This window comes from Periplaneta americana, chromosome 4 (assembly GCF_040183065.1).
Source record: "Periplaneta americana isolate PAMFEO1 chromosome 4, P.americana_PAMFEO1_priV1, whole genome shotgun sequence".
Taxonomy (NCBI): domain Eukaryota; kingdom Metazoa; phylum Arthropoda; class Insecta; order Blattodea; family Blattidae; genus Periplaneta; species Periplaneta americana.
In genome coordinates, this window is record NC_091120.1 from 84,369,665 (window position 1) to 84,394,601 (window position 24,937).

Here is a 24,937-nt window from a genome sequence, read left to right on the forward strand (position 1 = left end):
AAGCTAATTAAATGCGCAACATATGTTTACGAATGAAATAATACCGTGCGATACAAGACACGTATTCACATGCAATGGAACAAACTAAAGTCGTAATGTAACTATCACAAGGCAAGACTAATTTTATCACGTCATTTCTCTTCCGACTCTACTCTTGAATATGATTCAAGCCATCTCGTGACCTTTCCTGTCGCCCGCTCTTCCTTATCGCATTGTTTCATTCGCATTCCTTCCACCGATATTCCCTGCTAGCGAGACCTATACAACAGAAAGAGCCATAGGCATACATTTTCTTAATTTTAACTTCCATATTTGTATATGAAGGTACGTCCTTTATACAAACTAACATCGTTTATCCATTTCATGGCTTTATTCTTCTCTTTAAGGTAATGAAAAAAAAAAAAAAAACAACAAATAAAAAAAAAAGCACGAATTTCTCTTACTGTCGGTGACTCAGGAGAAGACGAGAGCGGACTGAGGAGGAAGGGATGTGAACAGATAATGTAAGACAACACGAACAATATTTGTACTGCAGTAAGCGGAAACATTAGGTCTCCTTCTGTTCAACTTAGCTTAAATTTCCATACGCATCGTTATAAAATACTCATGTTTCCTGCACGAGTAATAACCTGTGCTACTGGGATGCTTATCTGAGCGATGTTTATAACAATCAACAGCGATAGTCAAGAAGGTCACATTCTTTCCGCTCGTCTTCTCCTGAGTAACGGACAGTACGAGCCTTTTCACACTAGGACACCAGTGACGGTCACTGACGGAGATACATTAGTTTGAATTGGAGCGTTCATACCGGGACACTGCAGTGTCTAACCCAGTCACAGTGTCCCAGCAATGTCTCGCCCTCTACACATGTGATGGATAAGGTCACTGTGTCCAGACCAGTCACTGCCCGACATACATTTCTTTGAATTGGAGTTTTCACACTGGGACACAAATCACAGGACACAGCTTGCAGATTGCCAACAGAACATTCACTCAGTATTCTAGCACAGTGAAACTAGTCTATCCAGCCATGAGTTTAGATTTGATTAACACGGAAGATTTTATAAGTGAAATAGAAAGTCGACCTGCTATTTGGGATGTCAAAAGCGATAACTATAGCAATAAAGTGGTGAAAACGAATGCTTGGCAAGAAATTATAGCTAAATTTGTGCCTGATTTCAATGAGAAAAATATGAAAGACAGAAGCAAAATTTGTACCTAAGTTACATATTTTCTTTTCCACCGTAAAAAATTATAAATTACATTTCATATGATGCTAAGTAACGATATATGGCAATATGGTTTGTAATTTGTTACCATATTAATTTACAATGGAAAGTTATATTTAACAATACATAACATTTAGCACTGAAGTACAACTATACACATCACAACTACGATAGAAAAAATAAACTTAAATGAAATGTTAACAAATAGTAAGAATAAAAGCATTCGAGATATATATAACCGTATAAAGGAATTTAAGAATGGATATCAGGCAAAGGTAAACGTGATCAAGGATGAGAATGGTGACTTGCTTGCAGATTCTCATTCAATTCTGAAAAGATGTAAAAACTGTTTTAGGCAACTACTAAATTTACATAGGCCAAATAGAAATGTTCGGGACGAAATTCAAATACAAACTGCTGAGCCATTTATACCCGAACCCACACTTTCTGAAGTCGGAATTGCGATAGAAAATCTGAAAAAGTACAAGTCTCCAGGTATCGATCAAATTCCAGCAGAATTAATACAAGATAGTGGAAGCGCATTATCTAGCGAAATTTATAAACTTGTACCTGCTGTTTGGGAAAAGGAAATTGTACCAGAACAATGGAAGGAGTCCATAATTGTACCCATTTTTAAGAAGGGGGACAAGATTAACTGCAGTCAATTCCGAGGAATGTCACTTTTGTTGACGTCGTACAAAATTTTATCCAATATTCTTTTGAGAAGATTTACTCCATATATAGATGAAATTATTGGGGATCATCAGTGCAGTTTTAGGCGTAATAGATCGACTACTGATAAGATTGTTTTGTATTCGGCAGATATTGGAGAAAAAATGGGAGTATAAGGGTACAGTACATCAGTTATACATAGATTTCAAAAAGGCATATGACTCGGTTAAGAGAGAAATTTTGTATAGTATTCTTATTGAATTTGGTATTCCCAAGAAACTAGTTCGATTAATTAAAATGCGTAACGGTGAAACTCACAGCAGAGCCCGTATAGGCCAGTTTCTATCTGATGCATTTCCAATTCACTGCGGGCTAAAGCAAGGAGATGCACTATCACCTTTACTTTTTAACTTTGCTCTAGAATACGCCATTAGGAAAGTTCAGGATAACACAGAGAGTTTGTAATTGAACGGGGCTCTAGAATACGCCATTAGGAAAGTTCAGGATAACACAGAGGGTTTGTAATTGAACGGGTTACATCTGCTTTTTGTCTATGCGGATGACGTAAATATGTTAGGAGAAAAATCCACAAACGATTAGGGAAAACACAGAAATTTTACTTAAAGCAAGTAAAGCGATAAGTTTGGAAGTAAATCCCGAAAAGACAAAGTATATGATTATATCTCATGACCAGAATATTGTACGAAATGGAAATATAAAAATTGGAGATTTATCCTTCGAAGAGGTGGAGAAATTCAGATATCTTGGAGCAACAGTAACAAATATAAATGACACTCGGGAGGAAATTAAACGCAGAATAAATATGGGAAACACCTGTTATCCGGTTGAGAAGCTTTGTCATCTAGTCTGCTGTTCAAAAGTCTGGAAGTTAGAATTTATAAAACAGTTATACTACCGGTTGTTCTGTATGGTTGTGAAACTTAGACTCTGACTTTGAGAGAGGAACAGAGATTAAGGGTGTTTGAGAATAAGGTTCTTAGGATAATATTTGGGGCTAAGAGGGATGAAGTTACAGGAGAATGGAGAAAGTTACACAACGCAGAACTGCACGCTTTGTATTCTTCACCTGACATAATTAGGAACATTAAATCCATATGTTTGAGATGGGCAGAGCATGTGGCACTTATGGGCGAATCCAAAAATCCATATAGTGTGTTAGTTGGGAGGCCAGAGGGAAAAAGATCTTTGAGGAGGCCGAGACGTAGATGGGAGGATAATATTAAAATGGATTTGAGGGAGGTGGGATATGATGATAGGGACTGGATTAATCTTGCACAGGATAGGGACCAATGGCGAGCTTATGTGAATGGCAATGAACCTCCGGGTTCCTTAAATGCCATTTGTAAGTATCTAAGTAAGTAAGTATTGACATGTAGCAACCACAAATGATCACATAACATTTCTAGTAATCTTTGTTATACTTTCCAACAGCTCATGAAGAGCAACGATGAACTTATCAGTGACATTTTTATAATATTTTAAAATATATAATATACTACTACCAGTTAAAATCTGTAAAATATGCTCAAAATAAAAGAAAATAAAACAACAGTAGCTTAAAGTAAGAGAAAGGTTTTCATCTGATGAGATAGCTTTCCTTAGTATTGTGTCCATTCCTGTGATTTCTAGCAGTGAATGTCTGTGTAATGAACGTTTTTTCTTCATCCTCTTCCTGTTCTATAGCAGTAACGACAAAACATCCTAACTCTAATCCATTTTACTAATTAATCACAAATTGTTTTATCAGAAGCTACTAACTAATCAGTTGATAATACTAGCTGTGTTCGACACCAGTGACCCACGAGTGTTCATTGCAATCACCGGTGACCGTCACCGGTGTCCCAGTGTGAAAAGGGCCTACTAGTGTTCGGAGTCAGTCGAAACTCAACCATAGCAATGTACTAGTAAATTGAAATAACTACTATATTGAAATAGCTATTATATTGAAATATTGAAATAACTACCTTGAAGTGAAGTATTTACATAATAAATAAGTGCTTTTAACAATAAAATGGTTTACATACAATTAACTTTTCCTATTTCTCTTTTTGTTCCTAAAAACCCTTCCCTTTGTGATTTGTTTATATACTGTATGTACATGTATATTAAATAACTGAATAATTAGCCCTATTACATAGCCTGAAATTTAGTAACGCAAGTTATTGTAATAATTGCTGCCTTTATTCGCTGCATGTGCATGACCATCCCTGATGTCTACGTTACAACTATATGTAGTGGATGCGCTATGCGCTCGTGATCAAGGTCGAGCTCGCTGTGTTAGTCGAGCTAATATCGTCTCATCCCTGCCGTAAAGTAAGCACACGTTGCTGGAAAGGACGCTTCGTATCGCTTTGAAAGAAGCGATAAAATTATTCTGAATTATATAGGAAAGAAAAATGTTGTTCCCAAAAATTTTGACCATTGGCGTATTTAAAATTCCTTCTCCGCTTTAATCTGTCACTAAATATAGCCGATTTTTCCTTGGATTTCAATCCTACGACGCTACTATACTGGAAACAATTTCGGGTTTCAATGATCTCAAATCTAGAATCATCAGATGTCATATTTCTCCAAAGACGATGTTAGAATCTTTGTTTCTACTGCTTCCCTTCTAGTTTATTTTCATTATTTTTCTGAAGTCTATCAAGTAGGACTAATAATTACTGTAGTGGCAGCAGTAGTAGTAGTAATAATTATTATCATTATGTATCTACAGTGTCAACAGGCAGTGAGTTATTTCTTGCACGAAAACTCAATCAAACTGCTTCAATTGTGATAAGGCAAATAACTTTATTAGACATCGATATTCATACTAAAATATATCACTCCTTTTGATCAGTTTTGTCCAAGTTTTTGTAAAAATTTTTAAGATAAACTTTCACCAATACAAATTTCTTATACAAAACGAAGAACAAGAAACACGAGCAGTTCCTATGAAAAAATGTTACTTTTCACTTCTCTGTCGCGGATCGAAATCGTTTCCGCTGTACTTTGTAACCGAAAACAACATTCGATGACTACGACCGACTAGCCTAGCCTACCTAAAATTTACTTTACAAAATATTTGTTAACACTTTTATTTAATACTATGTTTCAGTGGAAATATTTTTCTATCGTCTAATACCATATTAACTATTCCGTCAAAGTTTTGACTATGTACAGTACAATCACATCCATCTCCTACTTAACACAATGAGTTGTAACCCATAGCTACAAATATCCATAGTGCTGCCAAAGAATGTAGTCCTGCCATTAAAAGCTCACAACTTCTCGTTTCTCGGACATTAACGCTCTTCACATCCCGCCCTTCTTATTCCCCCCCATCTCCCTCTCTTTTGTCATACAAATAATGTTCACACTCTTTAAGAGTCAAGACTGCTGTCAATTGGATTCAACTGGCCCGCTAATAGACGCTCATTCAGTTCAGACTTACTGTTGACGACTAAAATGGAACCACTACATTATATTCAAACTTAACGCTCAGCCAACTGTTCCCTCTACGACAGGGATGAGACGATATTAGCTCCCAATCATGGTAGAAGAGCTCGACCTTGATCACGAGGGCATAGCGCATCCACTACGTAGCGTCGTAACGTAGACAACAGGTATGTACAGTACATGCACATGCAGCGAATAAAGGCAGCAATTATTACAATAACTTGCGTTACTAAATTTCTGGCTATGTAATAGGGCTAATTACTAAGTTATTTAATATACATGTACATATATAAACAAATCGCAAAGGGAAGGGTTTTTTAGGAACAAAAAGAGAAATAGGAAAAGTTAATTGTATGTAAACCATTTTATTGTTAAAAGCAATTATTTATTATGTAAATACTTCACTTCATTGGTTAGGAGAAACTAATAGGGTCTACCTGCTAGACGTATGTGATCTCTAAGTACTTTTGAGTATTTGTTGAAAAAAATAATGTCAATATTGATTGAAATAGAGTATATTGATTGTGTGATTGTGAAAATGTAGTCCTTACTCTCCAGTCGTGATTATCTAATGAGTTTTCTTAGTGAGATTTGTGAGATGCACGTAACACGAAAAAACAAATTACGGTAATTAAATTAAGATATTGAGAGCCATCGTAATTTTTGGGGTCAATCATTTAAGGGGATATGTATAACTTTGAAAACTTCCACAATTTCGGCCAAAATTTGTGAAATTTAAACTATATAAACAGATCTATAATAATATCTGTACAAAATTTGGTGCAATTACGTCTAATAGTTTTGAAACTTTAAATATATTTTATATCGACGTTACTAAAAAGCTCCTTGCATCGAAGTTTTCAAAATGTTTAGTTCATATTTGCTAAATATCCTGAAAACAGTTATTGGAATAAAAGTGAATTAGTATTTTGAGCTTAGTAATAGTATAAGTTAAAGTGCAATCAAAGATAAAATATTTCTAAATTAAAGAAACACGTTGTCTAATAAAAGTAAATATCCAGAAACAAGCAACAAATAAAACATTAACAATACATTTAAAATAAAGAAATAAAAGGAATCTAGATACTATCTACTGACCCAAATTTACCTTCGATGTCAATTCCGAAATCAATTTATTTCTCTCTTCTCCTGAATAATGCCTATATTTTTTTCATGTTGCGTCTCATAATGCCGTTTTATGTTTTTTTTTTTTTTTTTTTTTTTTTTTTTTTTGCAAATGATATTTTTTTACACAACAAACACTGGACTTCATCACCATGTTCGAAGCATAAATATTGTATCTTCCACTCTTCCTTGAAAGCTTTAAGCGCTTCCGTTCCGTCATGATGCGCTGTGTTCTAAGATCTGTGCATCCTTTAGCAATGCTTACAGGTAAAAGAGCTCCGCGCGCGCAGCGGGCATAAAATAGCTCTCGCTCGCAATTATTAGTCACCATCGCAAGACTGCTCTACGATCTATTTCCAAAAAAATAATAATAATAAATAAAATCTACCGCCACCGAGCATGCTGGTGTAATGATTACCATTCAGTTTCATTCGGGAAGTTCAGGGCTCGATCCCAGAGGTCAGCTTTCTTGACTTAGATTTTAGTGATTTTCCAAGTCCCTCCAGACGAATGCTGGGATAGTACCAATTTCAAAGGCACGATCCGACTTCTTCCCAATCCTCGTAATTCCTTTATTATCACTTCTCATATATAATCCTATCGTCTCCCCGCAATAGACCTACTTTCCAATGGAGTGGCGCATTCGACAATGCTATATCCAGTGCGTACGGCTGTACAGTAGGGTGGAAAACGCTGGCAAAATTATTATTATTATTATTATTACTCGACTGAGGCAAGTGGAGTCCTACAGCTCGGAGCGCCGCTTGTACTGCTGGGTTCGTAGTATGTCACAGCGACAGTTCACATACGCCCGCGGCTCCATTCGCCTCGGTCAATAATAATAATAATAATAATAATAATAATAATAATAATAATAATAATATTATTATTATTATTACTACTCGACTGAGGCAAGTGGAGTACTACAGCTCGGAGCGCCGCTTGTACTGCTGGGTTCGTAGTATGTCACCGCGACAGTTCACATACGCCCGCGGCTCCATTCGCCTCGGTCGAGTAACAATAATAATAATAATAATAATAATAATAATAATAATAATAATAATAAAAATATTATTATTATTATTATTATTATTACTACTACTCGACTGAGGCAAGTGGAGTCCTACAGCTCGGAGCGCCGCTTGTACTGCTGGGTTCGTAGTATGTCACCGCGACAGTTCACATACGCCCGCGGCTCCATTCGCCTCGGTCGAGTAATAATAATAATAATAATAATATTATTATTATTATTATTATTATTACTACTACTACTCGACTGAGGCAAGTGGAGTCCTACAGCTCGGAGCGCCGCTTGTACTGCTGGGTTCGTAGTATGTCACCGCGACAGTTCACATACGCCCGCGGCTCCATTCCCCTCGGTCGAGTAATAATAATAATAATAATAATAATAATAATAATAATAATAATATTATTATTATTATTATTATTATTATTACTACTCGACTGAGGCAAGTGGAGTCCTACAGCTCGGAGCGCCGCTTGTACTGCTGGGTTCGTAGTATGTCAGCGCGACAGTTCACATACGCCCGCGGCTCCATTCGCCTCGGTCGAGTAATAATAATATTATTATTATTATTACTACTACTCGACTGAGGCAAGTGGAGTCCTACAGCTCGGAGCGCCGCTTGTACTGCTGGGTTCGTAGTATGTCACCGCGACAGTTCACATACGCCCGCGGCTCCATTCGCCTCGGTCGAGTAATAATAATAATAATAATAATAATATTATTATTATTATTATTATTATTATTATTATTATTATTATTACTACTATTACTACTACTACTCGACTGAGGCAAGTGGAGTCCTACAGCTCGGAGCGCCGCTTGTACTGCTGGGTTCGTAGTATGTCACCGCGACAGTTCACATACGCCCGCAGCTCCATTCGCCTCGGTCGAGTAATAATAATAATAATAATAATAATAATAATAATAATAATAATAATAATAATAATATTATTATTATTATTATTAGCGATTTATGCAGAGGTTTAATATTTGGTTGGGATTAAAGTCACGGTCGTGGGTCTGAATCCCTTAGTCGTAATAATCTCACATCACGGCAAACCCACCTTAATCGACTAGATTGAGTGAACAAAAAAAGCTAAAAAAAGAAAAAAGAAATTAGGGTTAAATTCCGTTCGACACTGAAAGATAAATCCTTGATTGAAACTGAATGGGTTTTTGAATAATTTATATAACTATCAATTTCTAAATCCCATTAAAACTCGATGATTTTTAGTCTGCTATTTAACGACTCACAATCAGTACTAACTACTGGATTATTTAGCGTCGGTGAAGTGGTGATAACAAAATGGTATTTGGCGACATTAGGCAGAGGACTCGTCATGTGATTACCTCACATTTTCTCTACAACTGGGAAAAAAATTACAACCAGATAATTAACCCACGTCCAAGCGCAGCTCTGGGTCAGCAAGAAAACGCGCTACCTCCTGAGCTACGCCAGTAGCTTAAAAGGCACTATTAAAGCAACAGCTCTCCAAATTTCATTTTTAAATTAAACGCAGACAATACGTATTAAACTACGCCAACCATACATATATGTAGTTCCAAGTAGCTGAATGTTGAAACATTAAATAATAAAGAGAACAGCGTAACTTAAAATTTTCCTCCAATAAAAGCAGATTATCAGAATACTACGTAACTTTTGAGTAATTTGTAATATTGAACTCGTGCATTGATTTCTGTTCATAACTCTTTATTTTTCTTTCTTTCCGTGTCCAGAAATGACCCGAAGAGTCTAATACTTTTAGTATATTTACTAAATCCTGGTCGTGTTCAGTCTACACGAATCTGAAGAATCTGCTGTATACGTTATGGTATTCCAATAATTTACAACTGGTAAAGCAACTGGCTACAAAACAAAATGTCCAAGGTACAATCCCACGTGGTGGTAGAATTTTTATCCCGCGTGGTCCGCTCAGCGTCCTGTCAAATTGAGTACTGAGCCTTCTCCGTGGTAAAAGTGGTCGGAGGATTATGCCGACCACACCACATCATTCTAATGCCGAGGTCATGGAAGCATATAGCTCTACCATCATTGCTATGCGCCTTCACTGCGTGTGAAAGGGATAAGTGCCTTTATATTTTAAGAATTTAAATTAATTAACCATTATAAAATGATTTAATTTAAACATGAAACTTAGGAAAAGTGTTGTAACACTGACACAATTACCTCTGATTGAGATTCTGGCTGATATGTATAGATCCAGAAACAAAATATGGACTACCGGTACCTGAATTTTCCAAGTTCCAGTTATAACACACTCACTGCTTACTGAGCATGCGCAGTATGTTATAACTGGAACTTGGAAAATTCAGGTGGCCTATATTTTGTTTCTGGGTCTGTAAATCTATTATCAAGAAGTACATCTCAGTTGACGGTATGTGTCAGAGGAAGAATTATTGTTTGCATACATCTGAAGTCTGATTAAGTGATTAGTGTAACACGTTAACTATACTCAGCGCATTTCAAACTGGAAGATCAAGGTCACGTACTAACGTACAAATGTACAAACCACGCACAAGTCACTGAACTAAAAACTGTGAATTGAAGCACTGGTTAATCCCGGCTGTCACAGCTGACTCGTGTACTAGTACCAAACAAATGTACTAGTTCCAAACAAACTGTAAAAATTCTCTACATGAATAGTTGAAGTTGACTGTGATTTGCAGTTCTGATTTGATTAGATGTGTTGTGTTCCTATTTCGAACATCTGTTCACTTACTGTTCATAAGAGAAAACACTCTTTGCATGAGCTTTGCTGCCTGGTATGATTGCAACACATCTTACCATTTTTTTTTAATTTGTAACTCTAACATTGTTTGCTTTTAATCTAGTGAGCCCTGAAACGTATTTCTGGCAAATATTACCTTCTACAGAGACTGCACATTTCAGGGCATCTCCGAAACAACAGAATCCATCATATAAATCACCTTCAACCATGTAAAAATTAAATACTTACTTATGGTTTTTAAGGAACCCGCAGGTTCATTGCCGCCCTCACATAAGCCCGCCATCGGTCCCTATCCTGTGCAAGATTAATCCAGTCTCTATCATCATACCCACTCCCTCAAATCCATTTTAATATTATCTTCTCATCTACGTCTCGGCCTCCCCAAAGGTCTTTTTCCTTCCGGCTTCCCAACTAACACTACTAACGTTTCTGGATTCGTCCATATGTGCTACACACCCTGCCCATTTCAAACGTCTGGATTTAATGTTCCTAATTACGTCAGGTGAAGAATACAATGTGTGCAGTTCTGCGTTGTGTAACTTTCTCCATTCTCCTGTAACTTCATTCCTCTTAACCGTAAAAATTAAAAAAAAAAAAAAATAGAATAAAAAGAATTTAATGTTTCAAATAAATTTTTAGGCGCGCTAGAGGAAGTGACACACCATCAACACTGATGAGGTTGGCGGATTCTACCGAGGAAGATGAAGTTGAGGACGATCACTTAATTAGAGATAAAACGCCATATAGAAACACTAGCAGAAACAATTATGAACAATCAAATACAGATAATGATGGAAGTACTGAACAAAACTATTTACTAAGAGGTAGGCAACAACAAAAACTTAACTTTCCTATAATCAGAAAATCCAAAAAAAAATTTAATCTGAACAAGAAAGATGAATTCAGTAGTAAAATTCTTTGTTTATAAAGACCAAATCAAATTAATTTGTATATTTGAAGATTTTAAATTTCAATAAGGTTACACATAAAATAAATTCAATAAAAAGTAGAATAGTATTAAACGAAAATGTGAGCATGGAAATGAATGTTTAACGGTAATTGATATTTATTTACGTAATTAATATGTCAAGTATGTTTACATGTATGATGCAAGATGTATAAATAAGCAAATAACTTGCTGACAAGCATGAAGCAGGAATTTAGACTGACCTACTGTACTCACTGAGAAATACCGATTCAGCTATTGCAGTGTGCTGGCTATATGTCAACAACTGCTAACCTGGATGCAGTGTGATGACATGGAAGAATTAGTTAATAGGCATAAGTGAACCTATAATTACACATAAATATGAAAGTTATAAAATAAATTTAGATGTTTAAAGTAAAAAAAAAGGGGGAAAAGATGAAAAATTAAGTTAAAAATGTTCATAGTAGAAAATTGTGAAAAGGAGCAGATAAATAGGTAAGTTTTAAAGTTTTAATAGTTATCACGATTGGTTTAAACATGCTCTAAAACTAGACGTAAGTGCAAGTTTGAACAATTAATTACTGAGATTTGCGATAAATTAATTTGTTTAGGAAACTGTATATTTATTATGTATAACTACTTTTGTATATTGATCATTTTTTTTTTAATTATTAAGTTTGTACTTTTGTGAACTAATGTCAATAAATCTATCCACTCTTCAAATAAATTTTTACGTAATGCAAAAATAAGGGAGAAAAAGGCTCGAAGAGAAGGGAAATGCGGGAGAGTTGGCAACTCTATGAGTAAGGCCCTTTGTAAACTTTGCAATGATGTGATGACAGCATATATTTTTGTTACATGCAACCACATTAAGTCGAATAAATACGCAGCCATCTCATCAACATCGTTAACAAATTTCTCATTTGCAAATCTGTAGGCCATGTACCGTAGCTATAGGCTAGCTCAAATGTGTTGGCTTTTTCGTATACAGGAATAGGACTACGATCAACTAAAAAAAAATAATAATTTTATTGAGAAAATATGTTATAGGCTACTAATAACTACTCTACTACTACTGGTTCTATTTTTTTTCTTACGTCTTAATCACTTTTGTCTGAAACCTGTTTATATAATTTTTCATTTTAAATTTTATTGTGAGCTATTCTGTGTCGCAGGGCAAACCCAAAATATTGGGTCAGACCAATAAATTAATTTCTGTTGTTGATAATTACATTAAAGACATCATAACATGTTTGTTCTCACGTAGGGGAAACAAATTGCCGCACACAGTAAATGTCTGTTTTTATTTTATTTAATTTTTGTCGTACCATAAAATACCATAATTTAAAAATGTTAGTACCATCATAATGAGTGGCTGACAGTTGGCATCACTGATATGAACTAAAGAGGAAACAGAGAGGGACTATATATTTTATAAAGGAAAGAGACGAAGAGAAAGATGAGAAGTATAAGAATAAAACCTAAATATAAGAAATTAGAAAGCTAAATTAATACTACTGTGGGTATGGATGTTGATTTTATACGTATTTTTACTGTTATTTAACGATAATGTATTTTTATTCCCTTATTGCAGTATCAACTACATGTAATAGGATATTGAGCGTCAATGGAATTTTGACAAAGGAATGGTAGTTGGAGAGAATATGCCGACGATTCGCCTTGTTTTACTTGTCTTTCGCCTTAAGCCTACCTAGAAAAAACCTAGATAATCGGTCAAAGCTGAAATAAAATCCACGCCTGAATGAAGCCCCGGAAGAGCAGGCAAACAGGTCCGTTCATGAACATGGTCATTTATCTTATAGGCTATTTGTGACAAAACTTGAAATTTCGGGTAAAGGCTGGTTCACAATAAACGGGAACGGAAACGACAACGAGAACAAGAACGGAAATATTGTTAAAATAAATGTATTTATTTAAATGTGAGCTATTGTGAACCAGCATTAACACGAGCCTTTCGTAAAAAAAAAAAACACGCGCGCGCCCGCGCGCGCACGCACGCACGCACACAAAATAAATAAATACCGGTTATAGACCTATATTGTTAATCAAATACAATATAATATAAAATACAATGGAAAGAATAAGCGACAGCGATTCGCACATTAAAATACTTCAAAATATTTTATGAGAGTCGATGCGAAGTATTGAGATCTAAGGAATTAAAGATTTATTCACGTGACCATTTATTGGTGTCACTAGCAACGATGACATCATCTCTCAATATGTTTGCGATTACGTAGGATGCTGTCTGTTCTGTTGTTCTCAGCACGCCATTTCAAAAGTGGAACTTCAAATTTAATTAAATGTCCTGTTAACATTTAACCTACGTATATAAACAAATCTTGAGGACACAAAAACGAAGTGCCAATGAAATAAATAATAAATTTTATGTGATTCCTTTTCAATTACAAATACTGTAACGAAATGGAAATAAGCCTACATTACATTCTGTAATGGAGTTACTACGGCGAAATGAGAATGAAAGGGAAACCGAAGTACTAACAAGAAGAACTTATCCCAAACAATTTTCTGTCCACCATGAATGTCTCAGAATCCACCGAAGACTTGACTCCAGTTGATTTGAATGGGTCTCAGTCAACGTAGATGAGAAAGAAGGCCATACACCAATGTTTAGAAACGGTCGGTCATTCATTCATTTATTGTTCTGCCCAAGAGCAGGTCTTTCATTACAAACTCAGCTTTCTTCAATCTTTCCTATTTTATGCCTTCCTCTTTGTTTCCTCATATGATCCATATATCTTAATGTCACTTTCTTCTCAGCCAGTGACCCAAACAATTCCTTTTCCTCTTCCTAATCAGTTTCAGCATCATTCTTTCTTCACCCACTCTTTCCAACACAGCTTCATTTCTTCTTCTGTCTGTCCACTTCACAAGTTCCATTCTTCTCCATATCCACATTTCAAATGCTTCTATTCGCTTCTCTTCACTTCGTCATAATGTCTAAGTTTCTGCCCCACTCAATGCCACATTCCACACAAAGCACTTCACTAGTCTCTTCCTTAGTTCTTTTTCCAGAGGTCCACAGAAGATGCTCCTTTTTCTATTAAAAGCTTCCTTGGCCATTGCTATCCTCCTTTTGACTTCCTAGCAGCACCTCATATTATTGCTTATAGTACACCCCAAGTATTTGAAGCTGTCCACTTGCTCTACTGCCTCATTTAGAATTCGCAAATTTATCTTCTGTATTTTTCTTCTTATGACCATGCTCTTCGTCTTATTTGCATTTATCTTCATCCCATACTGCTCACAGTTGTCATTTAGTTCCAGTAACATATCCTTTAGCATATCAGCAGCAAATTTTATGCACTTTATTCTTCTTCCTCCTACTATCACTCCTCCCATGTTCTGAAAACAATTCTTTACTAAATCCTCCAAATAAGTTAGATGTTGAACAGAGAAGATGAACTGATAAAGGACATCCTTAACGTACTCCTCTCCCAATTTCACTTATTTCCGACATTTCTTCTCCTATCCTGACTCTGACTCGTTTCATATAAAGATTACTAAACAGTCTTCTCTCTTTCCAATCAGGGCCGGATTTAGGTAGCTATAGTGCCGCCCCTAGGAAGTACTAAAATTTGTCGTCGTTCCCCCCAACTCCCTCAAACAATTTTAGGTCCTATTTATAAGCAGCTATTATATAGGTCATTTTTAGTTTAAATTAATTTTAAATGAAATGTTACAATTCAGAAAACATATTAGGCCTACTGGAATCAAAATACATGTGAATTATAAACATTTCATTCGCACTTTCTTCACAGAGGAGGCATTGATTCCGGGGTTTTCCCTCAACCCAATATGAGCAAATGCTGGGTAACTTTCGTCGCTGGACCCTGGACTCATTTCACCGGCATTATCACTTTCATCTCATTCAGACGTTAAATAACCTAAGCTGTTGATAAAGCGTCGTAAAATAACCTAAAAAAGAAGGTATTGATGATGTCATCAAAGTCGATCTGACGAGGAACATCAGACTCGATGCAGAGAAACATATTCAAACTTATTCATTGTTGAAACAAAACTGGTTTGTGAAAGGCATGCTGTGGTTTATTTTTACGCATGATTTTGTTGATGGTTTAACTATTAGGCCTACGAATATTTATTTCTTCCTTCGATAGGAAGTATACTAAGTAGGCTAAATTGAAAAATAAACTCCAACTCTTTGCGGAATAAACCTTTCATATCGAATTATGTTATAGTGCACATGCTGGGAAGTGATTAAATAGTATTGTTGACGATATATAGCCTATTGGAAATGTAAAGGAGAGTTGTGGTTACTGGTCATAGCGATAAATAATAAACACACATCCAATTTGATTTTCAAAAATGCAGTTTCATAGTATAATAACATGATACGGGAAAATTACGCCCTCTGGAAACTGCCGCCCTAGGCAGTTGCCTAGGTTTCCTAGGCCTAAATCCGCACCGTTTTCAATCCACGCCAATTTTCTTTAGGATCCCCATCAGTTTATTCCAATCCACTCTGTCAAAAACTTTCCTATGTCCACAAATACTACATACACTTCTTTATTCTTCTCTAGGTATCTTTCGTCATATTTATCTTAAAAATAAAATTGCTTTAATGGATTCTTACTTCGTAAAAATTCTCCTACACAAAATCAGCAAGTCTCTTTCGATTAAAAACCCGAATATAAACATATTGCGAGAAAAACATTGTTTCTTAAAAGAATTTTACACAATCTTTTTTTACTGGTATCCCGATAATAAAATCCAAGTGTTTCACAAAATTCAAATCAGTGTACGTAATCGAAAACTTTGGTGGCTAGAACCTAAAAAAAAAAAAATAATAATAAATCTAAGTTTGTACCGTTGCTTACGTGATTACACAAGCTGGCGCATAGCACGATCGAGAGTAGGTCTCTGTGAGTCATGACAATTTCTGCCGCTAGGTTCGCCTCTCTGCCCTATGAAATGATGAATAGTACCATTACAAAGCATTGTGCATCGTGAAAATAGTTCGATTAATTGTGCATTACTCATTGAGTACGAATATTACAAATATGCCAAGCATATTACAGTGTTATTTGAAGTTTGTTCAGCTAAGTTATATTCGAAAATTGTCTGTGTTTTACTATGTGAAGAACTCTGTACCAACAGGTCGTATATTTATAGGTTAAGGTAAATGTCAAAGTTCTCTCATATAACAAGCAATGCTATGTTAAAAGTGGCGAATTGCATTTTCCGACTCTCGAATGATGTGACCCGAAATGTAAAATAATTTCATTCATTGTTTCACTTACCAAGCATTACTGATATAGGCCTAATGAAAATGTGAACGACGTGATGTAAACATTGAAGATAATGTTGTTACTGTTTTCCCTTTCTCTTTTAGAAAATAGCGACAAAAATAATGAATTATTTTCATGCTGTACTTATTAGGTAATTAATGTGTATTTGTCTGTATTTTAGACCTGTGTATTGTTACGTAATTATCAGTGAATTAGGTAAGAGAACTTAACAAGGTTAGTATGAGATTAGGTAATGCACCTCAAACTGGTAACTAATGGCTGCTGCGAAATAGGCTGAGGTGGTTATCGTGTGAATCAAATTATATCTAGAATATCTAGTTTTATAATATACGGATACGTAAAGTTTTTTTTTTTTTAGCATGTGTTTGTAATTTTGTGAGGTTATGTCTAGCCTAATTTCTTTTTATTTTTGTACCATTACCAATACATTAATTTATTTTATATTCATTTCAGGTGTTACGGAGGTGTTACATCTATGGTGGCAACTCTACTTATGTTAGGATATGAAGTAACAGTATATATTCAACTTCATCATTTGCTAAAAATTAAAGAAAACTGTATGTCTTCGACTCATTCCATCGTCATTTCTTCTTATGTATGTGAACCACGTTCATTCTAAAAGTGCTACATTAAATGAACAGTATAGACAACGTGATGGAACAATTTACAAGTTACTGTTAAAGTGCTCAACATTTTCAAGTGGTACTATACCCATTGTTTCAAAAGGTACATACATATTTTTACATTTCTATAAGAGGTGTCATACATTATTTCAGCATATTTGTAAATTCTTCAAAATTAATTCTTCTAATTAAGACCATAAAGTAATGAAATAATATAGCCTAGGCCTATATGTGATTTTATACTACCGGTATTGATGTTGATCTTGGTAAATTAATCCAATTTCACAGTGTTGTCTTTTGTATTGTGGTTCATAACAATTATAACAGTATGTACGTGGAAATGTTTTTAAAATAATAAATTCTAGCTCATGATTTTAAGTGGTCGTTTCAATGGGAGGTTATATTGGAAAGATGATCACAAATGGATAATTTACTGCAAGATACAAGAACTGAATATAAGTGAGTGTTCCGTTGAAAGTGAAAGTGAAAATTTCGTTTTACAAGAGCTAAGTAGGCGTAATATTTATTTTAGAAATTATTTGAAAGCCACAGAATATGAAGAATAGACCTGTAACCATAGAAATCAACTGCGAATGGTGAGTGGCCAGGTTTCATTAATAATTGAAAGGAAGTAAAAATTATTTTCTTCTTATCATCCTGTTTTCAATATTTAAATTTAAGCACCTTTCTCTTCCTTGCTATTTCGTGAGAGATTACTTCATACTATCACGTAAGCTAAATTTTTTCTGTACACATAATAAAAATTACATACATAAGTAGGCTACTTGAATACTGACGATACAAACTTCATATACATACCTCATCAGGTATATTCAAGAAGACATCTAATGTACTGTAACCAGCACATCATTAAAATACTGATCAGATGTCCAACAGTTTCTTACTGCACTCTTCACTTCAAAAGTTTGGCACATAATTAATGAAAATCTTGATCAGGAAATCATTCATAAAAAAGTTAAATGTACACGTTTAAAACTTTCCTATAACATAGGGCATCCTCATTGTTACTTTTAAATTTTAGGAATGTACGCTTATAACTGTATCACAGTCTGAAATAATCATAATATTTATAACACGAGGGTCCTTGTAGATAGTCAGTTCCAGTGTTCTATATGTAATTAAGAAATGGCCCAGTTTATTGCACTTTCAGCACTTTTCTATTTAGGGGCTTCTGATTAAGTTTCCTAATCACTTCGTATTTACTGGAAATATCTTTGGCAATATTGTCCAGTAGTGGCTTCACAAGTTTTCCCAAAAGAAAGAGGGACATTTCCTCATCTTTACATGTGTCGCACTTCAGTTCTTGCGAAAATCTTGGCTTCATAAAAAAAAATACTACAGCGTTTACTATTACTATGCTCAATAGATTAATCAGTAGGCCTATAGAAATGTTTTCACCACTGCAAGAAAAAATCGCGTAATAATTATACTTCTCAATTATTGTGACGTTCGTATTTTTTTAAAAGAGAGGGAAAAGTTACGCCTTCTTGCAAATGCTTAATTATGAATTCAAGGAAATTAAAGATAATGCAGTACCTTAATTAGTTGCAATGTCTTATTTAATAACAATATTAATAATATTAGGTGAAAAGGGTAGGCTATAGTGCGTATATGTAAGATGTCAAGTTAATTTATTTCCGGAAATGTTTGGTGTATGAACTGAAGTACAAAGCAGACAGTCCCTCAGTTTATATGTAATATGTTTTAATATCAAGAATGACAGCCTTTTATTGTAATATAATTGAGGAGTAGAAGTTTGCAAATTACGTCTATTGTCCATAAAATATTGTACGAAGCATTTAATAAGCAATGATGAGTCCTTTAAATGTCCCAAATGTCAATGTCTTTTAAGTGTTCTGCTATGAATATATAGGGCAGAACAGCGCTCCGAGCGGCGGAATTGGCATTACGAGGGAACCACTTCAGACTCGTTTTTCAAGCTCTATGCGCCAGCTTGTGTAATCTCGTAAGCAACGGTTTGTACACTTAATTGAAATTCTGGGTTCTATTAAATACCCTACACTCGTTTTCTGATACAAACAAAACAAGGACCTAATTCTTAGTAGCTTTCCGAATTGCACAAGTTATATTGCCAGAGTATGAATAAGCACTAATTATTGAATTCCCAACAGAAGTTTATTAATTCTTCCGAAGACTGTAACTTATTTGTTAACAGCAAAAACTGAAATACTCTGCACATTGTCGTCTCAGAGATGGGGTAAAATATCTGTAAATATTTAATAAAACGATACGCTAATTACTTGCGATGCTCTGGAGGAATAAAATGACATAAACACGAAGAAACATTGAAAATATATTATTAAACAGTTAAATTTATTATCTGTCTTACCGGTGTGATGTTAGGTGGACCTTTGCGCTGAGGAATAAAATGACTATACACACAAATAAACGTTAAAATTGATTAACACAGTTAAATTTGTAATCTGTCTTACCGGTGCGATGTCCGGTGGACCTTTCAGCACTGTATGTAATTGGAATTTTAACTAGAGTCAATGAATGTTTCATATAAGCAAGTCCAACTATAGAATCAAATAATACGAAGCATTTTTGGACATCAGTAAAAAATGTAAAACTAATGTTTAGGGCGTATAGGCCTACATACGCTACAGCACTAACACTGTTCACTGAAATGACACACTAATCCAGGTCATGTGTCACACCATTGCACATTAACACACACCCCCACACGAACACTCTCAACGACTAAGTGTCGCACCGCACTGGCCCGGCAACCAGAGATCCTCCTCCGTAATGCCGCTTCTGCTAGATTCCTAAGTTGCTGGGATGGTGACCACAAAGTGGAAGAGCCGCAGAGGAGGAATACAACAGCATGTTCTTTGACAATAACCGCTAACAATAATATTCTTTACGATTAAGTACGTTCACAAGAATTAACAACAATTTTGTTACATGTATACGTACATACTATGAATAAAATCCGGTATATTTTTCACAAAATAACCATACAAAAAAAAAATTGGTAAATATATTATATTGAATCCGAATCTCCCTCCGTACGGCATGCATGCAAATGGCGCCTAAAATGTGCTTCATTATCAGGAATAAACACAGCAATACAACTCTTTCATAATAAAATAAGAACAGACATCGTAATTTATTTCTTACCGACGAATGGCATGGACTTTCCAATAATCAACATATAAATAACAGAGGCCAAGATTAGGATCTCTGTGGGTGACACACCCCTATTTCAGTAAGTCAATTTTTCACAAAATCTGTAACGATGAAGACCGTCATTTACATCTATGCCGTAATTTTTATGACGGACAAATTAATGTCATATAAACATTTGTACATAGCAAATTTTCTATCATCTACTTACCAATGCTATATAACACCGATACACACGCACACACACATATACGGCTTTCCACTTTCCCTGCAAGAAACACGAACGGACTCAGATTAGAACCTCAATCTTCGGCTGTTCCGTGAATCATTCCTACTCCCTACTACCAAGTTATCGATATATATTATAAAACACCGCTTTCTTTATTTTATGCAGAAAAGTATTTAATTTAGTATTTAAATACGTGAAAATATATGTTTAAGCTATCATTCTTTCTACATTTCAACACTAATGAAAGCAAAATGTGGTTACATTTGGTTACAGCTGTTCTCGTCATGTATAGAACTACGTTGAGACCGCTTTCGAGAAATTGACTGCAAAAATGACAAGTTTTTACAATTTATTTTATACCATTTCGTAAATTTATACATAATCGTCGAAAATACAAAAATTTCAAACTTAATACTATTACTACTTTCCTTCATATTCAATATACCAGTGTTATGTGAAAATATCAGGAGTGTTTTATCGTTGACTTCAAGACGGTATTGCTCAACTTGCCAACTTTATTAAAATGCAGTTCGATTCCCTTTCTTTTTATTTTTGCGAAGCAGCACTTTAGTGGGCTTATTGTGCGTCACATCTCTTCTCGTACCTATTATAAGAATGATTTCGAAGTCTGAACGGTTGAGCTCTTGTATCGTGACTTAGATGTGCGGCTCGCAACAGGATCACCTTGACCTATGTTACATCTATCGATTCAGTTTGCAGATCTGTACAGTTCCGATGAAGTCCCAATAGAGTGCCCCCCCCCCACCCCCGAAAAAGTACTTTCTGCATATGTCAAAGATACAGTGACTGTATGTCACTGTAGTCAAAGAGGACGCATGCTGCCATCTGTCGAGTGTTGTGTAATCTATTATTTCATTTACAAAAGAAAGCCTCAGTCATTTCCTTCATAACCTGACAGTCAGGGTATCCACCAAGTTCCTAACCAAAATTAAATATAATAAGAAATATTAAACAATAGAAAACATCTTCCTAATGGAGCGGTCACTTTTGTTTTAGTAGTCATAATCATGGACAAATAATTATGTTGCTAGGTTCACAAAAATTTGCTATTTATATTAAATTAGGCCCAATTTGCAATTTTAATCAACGTTTCTAGGTTGCGTCAATGCAATAATTGTTTACCAATAACTCGTCGTTGTTTACCGGTTCCGTTGGATTTGTTCGAGCCTTGAACAGTGTTGTCAATACATATAATTTCTTGCTAAATCTAGCTTATTTCCATGTTTAGCGAATAAAATTGGTCAAATTTGTACTGCTAAGATAGGGATATAGTGATGTTTTTAAACCTACACAGCGGAAAAAGTCTCTTCTTACATTGTTTAATTGGATGTTATGTTTTATTTAACGACGCTCGCAACTGCAGAGGTTATATCAGCCTCGCCGAATGTGCCGGAATTTTGTCCCGCAGGAGTTCTTTTAAATGCCAGTAAATCTACTGACATAAGCCTGTCGCATTTAAGCACACTTAAATTCCATCGACCTGGCCCGGGATCGAACCCGCAACCTTGGGCATAGAAGGCCAGCGTTATACTACCTCGCCAACCAGGTTTAATTGGATAATATCACAGTCTAGTATAGACCGTTGCTTACGAGATTACACAAGCTGGCGCATAGCACGATCGAGAGTAGGTCTCTGTGAGTCATGACAATTTCTGCCGCTAGGTTGGCCTCCCTGCCCTATGAAATGATGAATAGTACCATTACAAAGCATTGTGCATCGTGAAAATAGTTCGATTAATTGTGAATTACTCATTGAGTACGAATATTACCAATATGCCAAGCATATTACAGTGTTATTTGAAGTTTGTTCAGCTAAGTTATATTCGAAAATTGTCTGTGTTTTGCTATGTGAAGAACTCTGTACCAACAGGTCGTATCTTTATAGGTTAAGATAAATGTCAAAGTTCTCTCATATAACAAGCAATGCTATGTTAAAAGTGGCGAATTGCATTTTCCGACTCTCGAATGATGTGACCCGAAATGTAAAATAATTTCATGCATTGTTTCACTTACCAAGCATTACTGATATAGGCCTAATGAAAATGTGAACGACGTGATGTAAACATTGAAGATAATGTTGTTACTGTTTTCCGTTTCTCCTCTAGAAAATACCGACAAAAGTAATGAATTATCTTCATGCTGTACTTATTAGGTAATTAATGTGTATTTGTCTGTATTTTAGACCTGTGTATTGTTACGTAATTATCAGTGAATTAGGTTAGAGAACTTAACAAGGTTAGTATGAGATTAGGTAATGCACCTCAAACTGGTAACTAATAATGGCTGCTGCGAAATAGGCTGAGGTGGTTATCGTGTGAATCAAATTATATCTAGAATATCTAGTTTTATTATGTACGGATACGTAAAGTTTTTTTTTTTTTTTAGCTTGTGTTTGTAATTTTGTGAGGTTATGTCTAGCCTAATTTCTTTTTATTCTTGTATCATTACCAATACATTAATTTATTTTATATTCATTTCAGGTGTTACGGAGGTGTTACATCTATGGTGGCAACTCTACTTATGTTAGGATATGAAGTAACAGTATATATTCAACTTCATCATTTGCTAAAAATTAAAGAAAACTATATGTCTTCGACTCATTCCATCGTCATTTCTTCTTATGTATGTGAACCACGTTCATTCTAAAAGTGCTACATTAAATGAACATTATAGACAACGTGATGGAACAATTTGCAAGTTACTGTTAAAGTGCTCAACATTTTCAAGTGGTGATATACCCATTGTTTCAAAATGTACATACATATTTTTACATTTCTATAAGAGGTGTCATAAATTATTTCAGCATATTTGTAAATTCTTCAAAATTAATTCTTCTAATTAATACCATAAAGTAATGAAATAATATAGCCTAGGCCTATATGTGATTTTATACTACGGTATTGATGTTGATCTTGGTAAATTAATCCAATTTCACAGTGTTGTCTTTTGTATTGTGGTTCATAACAATTATAACAGTATGTACGTGGAAATGCTTTTAAAATAATAAATTCTAGCTCATGATTTTAAGTGGTCGTTTCAATGGGAGATTATATTGGAAAGATGATCACAAATGGATAATTTACTGCAAGATACAAGAACTGAATATAAGTGTGTGTTCCGTTGAAAGTGAAAGTGAATATTTCGTTTTACAAGAGCTAAGTAGGCGTAATATTTATTTTAGAAATTAATTGAAAGCTACAGATTATGAAGAATAGACCTGTAACCATAGAAATTAACTGCGAATGGTGAGTGGCCAGGTTTCATTAATAATTGAAAGGAAGTAAAAATTATTTTCTTCTTATCATCCTGTTTTCAATATTTAAATTTAAGCACCTTTCTCTTCCTTGTTATTTCGTGAGAGATTACTTCATACTATCACATAAGCTAAATTTTTTCTGTACAGATAATAAAAATTACATACATAAGTACGCTACTTGAATACTGACGATACAAACTTCATATACATACCTCTATTCAAGAAGACATCTAATGTACTGTAACCAGCACATGATTAAAATACTGATGAGATGTCCAACAGTTTCTTACTGCACTCTTCACTTCAAAAGTTTGGCACATAGTTAATGAAAATCTTGATCAGGAAATCATTCATAAAAAAGTTAAATGTACACGTTTAAAACTTTCCTATAACATAGGGCATCCTCATTGTTACTTTTAAGTTTTAGGAATGTACGCTTATAACTGTATCACAATCTGAAATAATCATAATATTTATAACACGAGGGTCCTTGTAGATAGTCAGTTCCAGTGTTCTATATGTAATTAAGAAATGGCCCAGTTTATTGCACTTTCAGCACTTTTCTATTTAGGGGCTTCTGATTAAGTTTCCTAATCACTTCGTATTTACTGGAAATATCTTTGGCAATATTGTCCAATAGTGGCTTCACAAGTTTTCCCAAAAGAAAGGGACATTTCCTCATCTTTACATGTGTCGCACTTCAGTTCTTGCGAAAATCTTGGCTTCAGAAAAGAATACTACAGCGTTTACTATTACTATGCTCAATAGATTAATCAGTAGGCCTATAGAAATGTTTTCACCACTGCAAGAAAAAATCGCGTAATAATTATACTTCTCAATTATTGTGACGTTCGTATTTTTTTTAAAAGAGAGGGAAAAGTTACGCCTTCTTGCAAATGCTTAATTATGAATTCAAGGAAATTAAAGATAATGCAGTACCTTAATTAGTTGCAATATCTTATTTAATAACAATATTAATAATATTAGGTGAAAAGGATAGGCTATAGTGCGTATATGTAAGATGTCAAGTTAATTTATTTCCGGAAATGTTTGGTGTATGAACTGAAGTACAGAGCAGACAGTCCTTCAGTTTATATGTAATATGTTTTAATATCAAGAATGACAGCCTTTT

The 24,937-nt window shown here is 34.8% G+C and overlaps 1 protein-coding gene across 17 annotated transcripts in view; it reads right to left on the bottom strand.

Annotated features, from left to right (window-relative positions):
* The window catches only part of hts (adducin 1-like protein hts), a 458,542-nt gene extending 437,875 nt beyond the window's left edge, over nt 1-20,667 (bottom strand). For 11 of the 17 annotated variants that reach the window (XM_069823646.1, XM_069823652.1, XM_069823651.1 and 8 more), the window contains exon 1: nt 20,511-20,667. The gene's annotated coding sequence lies outside the window, so the exon portion shown is untranslated. Of the gene's footprint in view, nt 1-19,496; nt 19,911-20,510 lie in introns of those variants that run through there. The other 6 variants (XM_069823645.1, XM_069823642.1, XM_069823654.1 and 3 more) reach the window with 4 other exon arrangements.
* Between the last annotated feature and the right edge of the window lie 4,270 nt (nt 20,668-24,937).